At 40.6% G+C, this 8,826-nt stretch overlaps 1 non-coding gene across 1 annotated transcript; it reads right to left on the minus strand.

Moving 5' to 3' along the window:
- Window positions 1–6,299: 6,299 nt before the first annotated feature.
- LOC130022813 (U6 spliceosomal RNA) lies at window positions 6,300–6,406 on the minus strand. The gene has a single exon (XR_008792320.1). It is a non-coding gene; the product is annotated as a U6 spliceosomal RNA (small nuclear RNA).
- Window positions 6,407–8,826: the final 2,420 nt, after the last annotated feature.

The following is an 8,826-nucleotide window of genomic DNA, read 5'->3' on the forward strand; positions in this document are numbered from 1 at the left end:
TAAGTAAGGTCTGGGAGCAGAGTGATAGTACAGGGGTTAAGATGTTCGTATTTCATTCTGCTGACTCTGGTTCGAATCCCCAGAACCAAACATTGTCTCCTGAGCTTCGACTAAGGTCACTCGTGAGCAAAGACCCTAGAATTGTCCCTGGGCACTGTCGTGTGGGAAAATCCCCAGAGCCGAAGGAACAAGAACAAGAACAAAAAAAAAGAACTTAAATTATGATGTTTCAGTTTTATAATCAACTTTATATCTCAGATGGTCAGATGGTATGTGGCATGTGTCCACTTAAGTGAAAATGTCACTAATTTCCTTAATTTCATTTTTCATTTCATCATCCTGTTATTCGTCGATTGCCTCGAGCAGGCCCCAGTAACGTCTCTTTCATCCTAGCCCTGAGATTATATTCGGGGCTATTTAGGAGAATGAGACCCATCATTGTTACTGGTATTTGGCATAATTGGTACGCCACGGGGAGTTTGCCAGACTCTGCCCTGTGGGCAGGCTACATTCGATAGCCTGCAAGTTTGTCCAAATTTTGATAAGATGTCGCGCGGCCGCAAATGCGGCCGCGCGGTTCCGGGATCTGAATTTTATAGTCTCTGAGTCTTGGCCGCTGATGGGATTACGCGGCGCCAGGGGGCCAGGTGGTGGGTGTGACCCCCGCCTACTGGAATTTGGAGGATCTGGGTGGAAGATGCTCGACTCCAATTCGAGTAGGCTTGGAGGTCTCGGCCCCGGAACCCGCGTGGCTTTGTCCCTCTGCCAGTACCTTCATGTGTGCGGAGAGTGGTCTCAGCATGGTGGTGGCTGGTCCTGGAGGTCTTCGGCTGCCGGAGCCCTGGTCGGGGCGGGGAGGAAAGCTCAACCCGCTCCCCTCCAAGGGGCTCCGGGAAGGAACACCCAGGCGCGGGGGCAGAGACTGCACTGTTCTCGTCCGGGATCTGGATTTTATAGTCTCTGAGTCTTGGCCGCTGATGGGATTACGCGGCACCAGGGGGCCAGGTGGTGGGTGTGACCCCCGCCTACTGGAATTTCCTTAATGTGCAGATGAAATCTAATTAGGTTACTTTTTTTCCCTTTTTTTCCCTTTTTTTATTAGTGAAACACCATGAGGTACAGCTGTAGACTTACAAATTTTTGTGCTTGGGTTTCGATTATACAATGATCAAATACCCATCCCTCCACCAGTGCCCATTTTCCACCACCATGGATCCCAGTATCCCTTCTACACCCATCCCCCCCATCCTACCCTGCCTCTGTGGCAGGACATTGCCTTTTGTTCTCTCTCTCCTTTTGGGTGTTGTGGTCTGAAAAAGAGGCATTGAGTGGCAATCATGTTCAGTCCATAGTCTAATTTCAGCATGCATCTCCCCTCCTGGGAGGATCCTCCAAACACCCTTTATTTGGTGCTCCCTTCTCTATCTGAGCTGCCCTTTCCCCTAGAATGTCCGGCTGGCCTCTAAGCTATGGAGTAATCCTCCTGGTACTGATCTTGGCTATTCTTGGGTATTAATCTCCCTTTTTGTTACTTTATATGCCCCAGATGAATGCAATCTTTCTATGTCTATCCCTCTCTTTCTGACTCATTTTGCTTAGCATGATACTTTCCATGTAGTACCACTTCTATGTAAATTTCATGACTTCATCTTTTCTAACAGCTACATGGTACTCCATTGTGTAGATGTACCAAAGTTTCTTTAACCAGTCATCTGTTCTTGGGCACTCAGGTTTTTTTCCAGAATCTGGCTATTTACAATAGCCAGAGTGCTGCAATGAACAAACGAGTACAGATATCACTTCGACTATACATTTTTGCCTCTTTGGGATATATTCCCAGGAGTGGTATTGCTGGGTCAAATGGGAGCTCAATTTCTACTTTTTTTAGAATTGTCCAGACTGCTTTCCAAAAGGGCTGAACTAGTCGGCATTCCCACCAACAGTGAAGGAGTGTCCTTTCTCGCCACATCCATGCCAGCATTGGTTGCTTTTGTTCTTTTGGATGTGGGCCTGTCTCTGAGGTGTGAGATGGTATCTCATCGTGGTTTTGATCTGCATCTCCCTGATAATTAATGATGTAGAGCATTTTCTCATGTGCTTTTTTGCTATTCAGATTTCTTCTTTGAGAAAGTTTCTGTTCATGTCATTGCCCCTTTTTTTGATGGGGTTCAGTGTGTTCTTCTTGTGGAGTTCAACCAGTAATTTGTATATCGTTGATATCAAGCCCTTGTCAGATGTGTATTAGGTGAATATCCTTTCCCATTCTGTAGACTGTCTTTGTATTTTGGTCATTGTTTCTTTTGAGGTGCAGAAGCTTCTTAGTTTAAGAAAGTCACATTTATCTATCTCTGTTTTAACTTGCTCGGCCAGTGGCTTGACATCTTTGAAGATACCATTAGCTTCAATGTCATGGAGGGTTTTGCCAACTTTGTCTTCAATGTACCTTATGGTTTCTGGTCTGATGTTGAGGTCTTTAATCCATTTTGATTGTACTTTTGTACATGGTGTTAGGCAGAGTTCTAAGCCCATTTTCTAGCATGTAGCCATCCAGTTTTGCCAGCACCATTTGCTAAAGAGGCTTTCCTTACTCCATTTCACATTTCTTGCACCATTATCAAAGATTAGATGATCATATGATTGAGGGGAGATGTCAGTGTATTCAACCCTGTTCCATTGGTCTGCAGCTTTGCCTTTGTTCCAGTACCATGCTGTTTTAATTATTACTGCTTTGTAGTAGAGCTTGAACTTAGGGAGGTTGATTCCTCCCATTTTCTTTTTCCCAAGAATTGCTTTAGCTATTCGTGGGGGCTTATTGTTCCATATAAATTTCAGGAGTGTTTTCTCCATTTCTTTGAAGAATGTCATGGGTATCCTTATAGGGATTGCACTGAATTTGTACAATGCTTTGGGAAGTATTGCCATTTTGACAATGTTAAGTCTCCCGACCCATGAGCAGGGGATATCTTTCCATTTCCTCATGTCCTCTTTTATTTCCTGAGGTAGCGTTTTGTAGTTTTCTTTGTACAGGTCCTTTACTTCCTTAGTTAAGCTGATTCCTAGGTACTTGATTTTCTGGGGACAATTGTGAAAGGGATTTTTTTTATGTTACTCTCTTCTCTCTCACTTTTTGCGTATAGGAAAGTCATGGACTTTTGGATATTGATTTTATAGCCTGCAACTTTACTATACAAGTCTATTGTTTCTAGGAGTTTATTGGTGGAGGTTATAGGGTTCTCTAAGTATAGTATCATATCATCTGCGAATAGTGAGAGCTTTATTTCTTCCTTTCCTACCTGAATACCCTTAATATCTTTTTCTTGCCTAATCGCTATTGCAAGTACTTCCAGTACTATATTGAACAGCAGTGGAGAGAGTGGGCATCCTTGTCTCGTCCCTGATCTTAGAGGGAAGGCTCTCAATTTTTCCCCATTGAGGATGATGCTTGCTGTAGGCTTGTGGTAGGTGGCTTTAACTATGTTGAGGAAAGTCCCCTCTATACCCATTTTGGCTAGGGTTTTCATCATAAAGGGGTGCTGGATCTTGTCAAATGCTTTCTCTGCATCTATTGATATGATCATATGCTTTTTATCTTTTCTTTTGTTGATATGATGGATTATGTTGATTGATTTCCGATCGTTAGACCACCCTTGCATCGCTGGGATGAATCCTACTTGGTCATGGTGTATGATCTTTTTGATGAATAGTTGGATTCTATTTGCTAGTAGTTTGTTGAGGATCTTTGCATCTGTGTTCATCAGGGATACCGGCCTGTAATTCTCTTTCTTTGTGGTATCTCTGTCTGCTTTTGGTATCAGGGTGATATTTGCTTCATAGAAACTGTTCGGAAGTGTTTTTGATATTTCAATTTCGTGGAAGAGCTTAAAGAGGATTGGGAGTAAGTCCTCTTTAAAGATTTGGAAGAATTCACTAGTGAATCCATCTGGGCCAGGACTTTTGTGCTTGGGGAGACTTTTTATTACCATTTCAATTTCCTTGATGTTGATAGGTCTGTTCAGGTATTCCAGGTCTTCTTGGTTCAGCCTTGGGAGTCTGTAAGAGTCTAGGAATTTATCCATTTCCTTGAGGTTTTCATGTTCCGTGGCATAAAGCTTCTCAAAGTACTCCCTGAGGATCCTTTGAATTTCTGTAGTTTCTGTTGTAATGACCCACTTTTCATTTCCGATTCGGTTTATTAGGGTTTTCTCTCTCCCTTTCTTTGTGAGTTTTGCTAGAGGCTTATCGATCTTGTTAATTTTCTTGAAGAACCAGCTCTTGGTTTCATTGGTCTTTCGGATTGTTTTTTGGGTTTCCATCTTGTTAATCTCTGCTCTGAGTTTTATTGTTTCCTTCCTCCTGTTTGGGTTGTTCTCCTTTTGTTGGTCCTTCTCTAAGCTCTTAAACTGTGAGGTTAGGTTATTTATGTGGGCTCGCTCCTCCTTCCTGAGAAATGCTTGTAGAGCTATAAACTTTCCTCTTAACACAGCTTTTGCTGTGTCCCATAAGTTTTGGTAACTTGTGTCCTCATTTTCATTCGTTTCTAGGAATCTTTTGATTTCCTCTTTGATTTCCTTTCTAAGCCACTCGTTGTTCAATAGCGCACTGTTTAATTTCCAGGTGTTTGATTTAGTTTTCTGTTTTAGCGTCTGATTTACTTCTAATTTCAGCACATTATGGTCTGAGAAGATTGTTGACACAATCTCTGTCTTCTTAATTTTATGGAGGTATATTTTGTGGCTCAGCATGTAGTCTATCTTGGAGAATGCTCCATGTGCGCTTTAGAAGAATGTGTATTCAGCTTTTTGAGGATGAAATGTCTTATATATATCTACTAAGTCCCTTTCTTCCTTTGTTTCCCTCAGATAAAGTATGTCCTTGCTAAGCTTGAGTCTGGTTGATCTATCAAGAGGTGATAAAGCGATGTTGAAGTCTCCCACTAGTATTGTGTTGCTATTGATGTCTTTCTCCAAATCTATGAGTAGTTGTTTTAAGTACTTTGCTGGTCCCTCTTAGGTGCATATACATTTATTATTGTAAGTTCTTCCTGTTGTACAGATCCCTTGATCAATAAGAAATGGCCTTTACTGTCTCTTGTGACCTTCTTTACTCTGAAATCAATGTGGTATGATATTAGGATGGCTACCACAGCTTTTTTATGGGAGCAGTTTGCCTGTAGGATTGTTTTCCAGCCTTTGACTCTGAGCCTGTGCTTTCTTTGACTATTGAGATGTGTTTCTTACAGGCAGCAGAATGTTGGGTTCAATTTTCTAATCCATCCTGCCACTCTGTGTCTTTTAATTGGTGCATTTAGCCTGTTGACATTGAGAGAGATTATTGTTATGGGGTTTGGTCCCTTTTTTCTGTTGAAATTTGTTATATTTGAGGGGCCTGTCTTGCCTTAAAGTAGCCTATTTAGTTGTTCTTGTATTAACTAGGTTACTTTTAAGTTCTCCAGCTTAACAGCATGAAATTGTTTAAAGTAACCTCTAATGATACCTTATAATTTTTCAGCTTTTGCATATGATTCAATTTAATTGAGCATTTTCTATTTTTTCCTTGTGAGTTTAACCAAGTGTATATCTATCTCATTTGTTCTTTTGAAGAACAAGCTCCTAATTTCATTGAATCACAGTATTGCTTTTGTTTTTTTTTAAAACAGTTTTCTTTTATTTATTTATTTTATTAGTGAAACACCATGAGGTACAGCTGTAGACTTACAAACTTTCGTGCTTGGGTTTCAGTTATAAAATGTTCGAGTACCCATCCCCCCACCAGTACCCATTCTCCACCACCAATGATCCTAGTAGCCCTCCCACCCTCACATCCCATCCCCCCAACCCCACCCCGCCTCTGTGGCAGGGCATTCCCTTTTGCCCACTCTTTCCTTTAGGGTGTTGTTGTTTGCAATAGAAGTTTTGAGTGGCCATTGAGTTTGGTTTATAGTGTACTTTCTGCATGCATCTTGCATCCTGAGCGAGTCCTCTAAACTTCCTTTACTTGGTGTTCCCTTCTCTATCTGAGCTGCCTTTTCCACCAGCATGTGAAGTTGCTTCCAAGCCCTGGAGGAGACCTCCTGGTACTTATCTCAATTATTCTTTGGTGTTCGACTCCCATTCTGTTACTTTTTTTTTTTGCAGGAGTACAAACAGGGTTTATTTAGACCAGCATGCTGGGGCTCCACAGCATACCCCAGAGTGGGCAGTGGCTGAGAGCCCCGAGCTTCTTCAAAGGGGGTCTTATATTGGCCTTCACTGGCCGTTATAGCAAAGCCCGCGCATTTCATAGCCAATAGATTTGTAACAAAAAATATGGAACGCTTCACGAATTTGCGTGTCATCCTTGCGCAGGGGCTATGCTAATCTTCTCTGTATCATTCCAATTTTAGTATATGTGCTGCCGAAGCGAGCACCCATTCTGTTACTTTATATTCCCCAGATGAGTGTAGTCTTTCTAAGTCTGTCCCTCTCTTTATGGCTCATTTCATTTTGCATGATACTTTCCATGAAGAACCACTTGTATGTAAATTTCATGACTTCATCTTTTCTAACAGCTGTGCAGTATTCCATTGTGTAGATGTACCAACGTTTCTTTAACCAGTGATCTGTTCTCAGGCACTCAAGTTTTTTCCAAATTTTGGCTATTGTGAACAGTGCAGCAATGAACATAGAAGTGCAGATGTCATTTTGACTATACTTTTTTGCCTCTCCGGGATATATACCCAGGAGTGGTATTGCAGGGTCAAATGGGAGTACAATTTCTAATTTTTTGAAAATTGTCCATACTGTTTTCCAAAAGAGCTGAACCAGTTGGCATTCCATCATCAGTTAAGAAGGGTCCCTTTCTTGCCACATCTGCACCAACACCGGTTGCTTTTGTTCTTTTGGATGTGGGTCAGTCTCTGTGGTGTGAGATGATATCTCATCATTGTTTTCATCTGCATCTCCCTGTGATTAGTGATGTAGAGCACATTTCTCATGTGCCTTTTTGCCATTCGGATTTCTTCTTTGAGAAAGTTTCTGTTCATTTCATTGCCCCATTTTTTGATGGGGTTGGGTGTTTTCTTCTTGTGGAGTTCAACCAGTACTTTGTATATCCTTGATATCAACTGCTTGTCAGATGGGTATTGGGCGAATATCCTTTCCAATTCTGTCGTCTATCATTGTATTTTGGTCACTGTTTCTTTTGAGGTGCAGAAGCTTCTTCTTTTAAGATAGTCCCTTTTGTCTATCTCTGTTTTCACTTGCTTGGCCAATGTTGTGTCATCTTTGAAGATACTATCAGCTTCAATGTCGTGGAGGGTTTTGCCAAACTTGTCTTCAATGTACCTATGGATCCCGGTCTGATGTTGAGGTCTTTAATCCATTTTGATCTTACTTTTGCACATGGTATTAGGTAGAGATCTGAGACCATTTTTTTTGCATGTAGCTGTCCAGTTTTGCCAGCCATTTTGTTAAAGAGGCTTTCCTTGCTCCACTTCACATTTCTTGCTTCCTTATCAAAGATTAGATGATCATATGTTTGGGGGCAGATGTCAGAATATTCAAAACCCTGTTCCATTGGTGTGCTGCTCTGCCTTTGTTCCAGTACCATGCAGTTTTAATTATTACAGTATTGCTTTCTTGATTGCCTTATCATTGTTTTTTGCTCTAGTTTTTATTATTTCCCTCTGGTATTCATTTGTTTCCTGACCCAGGTATTTACAGATGTGTGTTTAAGTTGTTGATCTGAGCTTTTCCTTCTTTCCCAATATAGATCACATTGCTAAGATTTTTTTCCTTAAGGACTGCTTTTCCTGTATCCCAGAGGTTCTGGTAGTTTGTGTCTCCATTCTCATTATTTTCAAGAAATCTTTTCATTTATTTATTTATTTATTCTGCTTTTTCTTTGGCTTAGTTTTAATCCAGTGTTATTTAGAAGCATGTTGTTCAACTTCCAGGTGTTGAGGTTTTTCCCCATTTTTATGCTAATTTCTGCTTTTATGACACTGTGATCTGAGCCAGTGCTTGTATCATTTTTATATTTGAAAAATATCATCTTGGTGAAAGGAATATGTAAGAATGTGAAGGGTCATCTATCAGGTCTAAAAGAAACTTCTTGATTAGTTCTTAGTCTTAGAATGAAATCCATTAGGTATCACTGAAATAATATTCTCTTCATTGGAGTTCAATATTACTTAATGAGTGTAGAATTAATAAGAATAGAATAATTACTTTCAGGCTAAAAATTCAGATGAAATCTTTGATAAATGATTAAGTTTATGGGCATAAGTATATAATAATGATATTTGTATGAAATGTCCCATATCAAATTATTTGGAAAATATAAATGAAAAACAATGAGATATCACTACATCCCTTTAAAGAATTATAAAGCCTCAAATCTTTCCAGTCCCCAAATAGAAAGTTCTGGAGCCACAGAAATAGCACAGTGGGTAGGGTTCTTGCCTTTTGCGTGATCAACTTGGGTTCAATTGCTGGCACCAGGTACGGTCCCTATAACCCGCCATAATGATCCCTGGGTGTAGAGCCAGGAGAAAGCCCTGAGGTTATGGCCTCCCCCCCCAAAAGAATAGCCTTAAATCTGAAACACCGATAACATCATCTATTAGTGTGGCTAGGGAGCAGCAGAGACTCATGTTCATTGCTGGAAGGAATGTAAAACGATACAGCCAATTTGGAAGACACCCCAGAGATTGTTACTAAATCAAGCATATTCTTACCATATGATCTAGCAACCAAAATCCTTAGTATTTATCCAAAAAAGCTAAAAATTTATGTCCACATAAAAACCTACATCCAATTATTCATAGCAGCTTTAATACTAATCATA

This window comes from Sorex fumeus, unplaced genomic scaffold, assembly GCF_029834395.1.
Source record: "Sorex fumeus unplaced genomic scaffold, SorFum_2.1 ptg000002l, whole genome shotgun sequence".
NCBI lineage: Eukaryota > Metazoa > Chordata > Mammalia > Eulipotyphla > Soricidae > Sorex > Sorex fumeus.